Source organism: Pinus tabuliformis, chromosome X (assembly GCF_031772625.1).
Source record: "Pinus tabuliformis cultivar Carrire ecotype Pingquan chromosome X, CPIR1, whole genome shotgun sequence".
Lineage (NCBI taxonomy): Eukaryota > Viridiplantae > Streptophyta > Pinopsida > Pinales > Pinaceae > Pinus > Pinus tabuliformis.
In genome coordinates, this window is record NC_142308.1 from 845,514,817 (window position 1) to 845,518,193 (window position 3,377).

Genomic DNA, 3,377 nt, shown 5'->3' on the forward strand with positions numbered 1-3,377 from the left:
TATAAAGATCATGACTGAACCATTATGTATAGTAAATTTAGTTACATTAAGAAAGAGTTACTATGTTATTGGTGCTCATGATGACTAGTCTGAATTTTGATGTGAGATGATATGCATATCTTGGTGCAACATATTTCCACCTAGTAATTAGGCTCAAACAACGACCAAACATAGCCACTAAAATAACAAATTAAAGCATCCCTAGTTTGGAGTGGATTTATTTGAAATTTGAATTTCAAAGAAACGTGCATTATACGATGACTAAATAGAACATAACATAAGTTTGTGTATCCAAATCCAGGAAACTTCATCAAAATTTCTTTTAGATCAATTGGAAACATAGAGCAAAGAATTAACACAAATAAGAAACATTACAAGTTTCTTCATACTCAAGGATTAGACTCACATATTTCCAGATCAGTGCAATTGTGGTTGCATTAAAAACAATACAATTAATGTCTAAGTGCATATCAATATCAAATGATTAAGCAAATCACAATTTTTCAAAATAATTGCAAAACTTGAACTCAAAATCAAAATCATGAATGTTACTATAATTTAAAACACGGACAACGATTTTATTTCTAAGGAAGCTAAGCAACCATAGAGTTAGTGGTCAATTTTTCTAGACTTTATGTTAGAAAGAAGTCTATGGAAGAACCTTTGATGGTGCCAAAGATACAAAACAAAAACCATTGCAATTGATTAGAAGAGTGTGGTATACAAAACAATGGTAGCTATCAAGCAAAATATGGCAAAGAGGATGAGTTCTCAGAGCAATATTGATATTGTTATACATTGATAGACTTCATATTCTAGGGCCTACAGGAAACAAGTTGTAATGATCATCTGTATTGCGTCCATGAGGTCGTGTGTCTACTCTGGTGTAACATTCTCATGTAGATGAAAGTAATGTCCCATATTCTTAGATATCAATACCTCCATAATTTTCCACATAGTCTTCATGGCCTCACAATACTTCAACTACGTGTTAGGGACTATATCATGCTCTGCTAGAGTGAGCAAGAATGGAGGAAGATTCAAATGTTGCACATTTGGAGCTAATGGTCCCATTGGATTATCGATGTGATGCTCTTTAATGCTGCCCTTTGGAAAAGTAAGACTATAAAAATTGGCCACCGCTTTGGTGTCGAGGATAGCTATGTGTGGAGGCGTTTCCATCTCTGATCTGTTCCTCTTCTCTCTCACAAATCCTGGATTTATCATGATACAATCATAGAGCCTGAGGGGATGTAATTCTTCCATAACTGTTGCACGATGGATACCTCTTGCACTAGGTTCCCTCCTGCACTTTCTCCCATTCAAAATACACTGCGTGAATTCTCCACGAGAACTTAGCCACGGATCTTCACAGTCCCCGTGTGCCATACCATTAAGCCATTCAAGAGATTCTGTGGTGTCTTTGCATGCTGCAAGAAGACGATGTTCAGGAGTCAGCCTGTAATTTACTGAGACGCACAACACTCTGTACTGCTTGACAAGCCAAGAGAGAAATAAGTTAAGCGATGGGGGTTTATATGTTTCTAACCTCAAAGAAACTGCCATTGACTGTGCAAATCTGACAGACAGAAAAATCTGACAATTCATGGATGAAAATTTAATCTTTGTATTTTGCCACCAGTTCAAAAATGCTTGGACAAAGGAAGACGAAAACTACACTCTTTGATTGGTTGGATCTTCCCAACCAAACCCATCATAGGAACACCTTCAATGTAATTATGATAACCAAAAAAAGTGATATATATATATATATATATATATAAGAACACCTTCAGTATAATTTTGGTTATCATAATTACACTGAAGGTGTTCCTCTCTATATATTTGACTGATGGCATTACACTATGAAAAGCTTATTATATTCATGTTTTTTTTTAGTCTCTGCTTCGCCAGGGACTATAACATCTACCTCAAAGTCAAAGTGGGTTGATTTTGCATTATCATGTTGTATATTTTCATTTTTAACCAAAGTTTTGGGAAAATGTTTAATATTTCTATTTTACAAAAAATTTAAATATAATTTTCTAATTTTGTGGAAATCTTATTCTAATTTAAAATTGACTGAGTGAGCTCTAATGGGACATAATTCCCCTAGTGAAGGGTGTTTTGTTTTCAGTATGTGTTAGTGCCTAACAATTCATTTAAAAGAAAAAAATAAATTGTGAGTGCTCATTTTGTTGGTGCATCCTCTGACACTGACACTATGATGTTATTGCTATGATCAATAATTTCATAACTGGCATAGTTGCAGATCCTATACATAGACGGGGGGTGAACAAATGTCCAACTAATATTATTATGTTTCATTGCATAGAGCTTCCTTATGCAGAACTTTCACTATGTGGATGAAGCTTCCTCCACACAATGGAAGCTCCACACACGGAAAGCTTCGCACAAGGAATCACGGAGTCTAGGAGTACAAGTTGTGATCATTATTTTTAGTTTTTCAATGGCATAACTCACATGAATGGATATTTTGTTGCTACAGTTTTGACATATATCTCAAATGTAATGACATATAGGAGTGGAGCTCATATTGTCCATTGTTTTAGTTACAACATTTGTAGATAACGATACCTTCCCAAGATTTTTCAGAAACTAGTAGTATTTCTTATATTTGTTTTGACATAATCACAAAAAATGAACATTCATGACCCTTGAGAACCACTTGGTAATGTGCTTAGCACAACAACATCAATGTGGCTCCAAATTTATGCAAATATTATTTTACCGAATTTTTGATCCCTTAGATAAGCTTCGATAGTAGTATTTTACCTAGTCAGTGCTTGCTTTAAAATCCAAACATGTGCTAAACTTGTTATTATTATTTTATTATTAACAATCCATTACAACAAAATTGAAAATATCCTTGAAAAAAAAGACATATTTTAATTACTAGTATCAATGTCTGCATTTTGCATCATTTTAGAGGTGTTAATAAATCTAAATTTTATGATTCTTTAAAATTATTGAAGGGGTGATGCACCTCTTGCAGAGGTGACGAAGGGATGAAATAACTCAGTTTGGAGCAATGCAAAATTATGTATAACTTTAGTGGTATTATATGAATTGGGATTTTTTGGAATTAAAATTGGCGAATGCAACACCCACAACGATTCTACTTTCACAGTGCATCACAAAGTCTTCTGTTAAATTCCCTTAGATGAGGAGTCAAAATCCATTACTTGAGACTAGGAAGATTTGAATCCTTCACACTTGAATATCAGTTACCTTTCAATCATGTTTATGGTTCTTGTTACTTCTCATTTTTCTAGTGTTGTAGCTTCAACATTTGCTAATTAAAAGTGCTTTCACCTTGTGGAAGAATCTCATGAGTGCAGAGGTATCGCTGACGT

At 34.1% G+C, this 3,377-nt stretch overlaps 1 pseudogene; it reads right to left on the reverse strand.

Moving 5' to 3' along the window:
* Positions 1-876: 876 nt before the first annotated feature.
* On the reverse strand, positions 877-1,566 carry LOC149142393 (strigolactones hydrolase CXE15-like; annotated as a pseudogene).
* Positions 1,567-3,377: the final 1,811 nt, after the last annotated feature.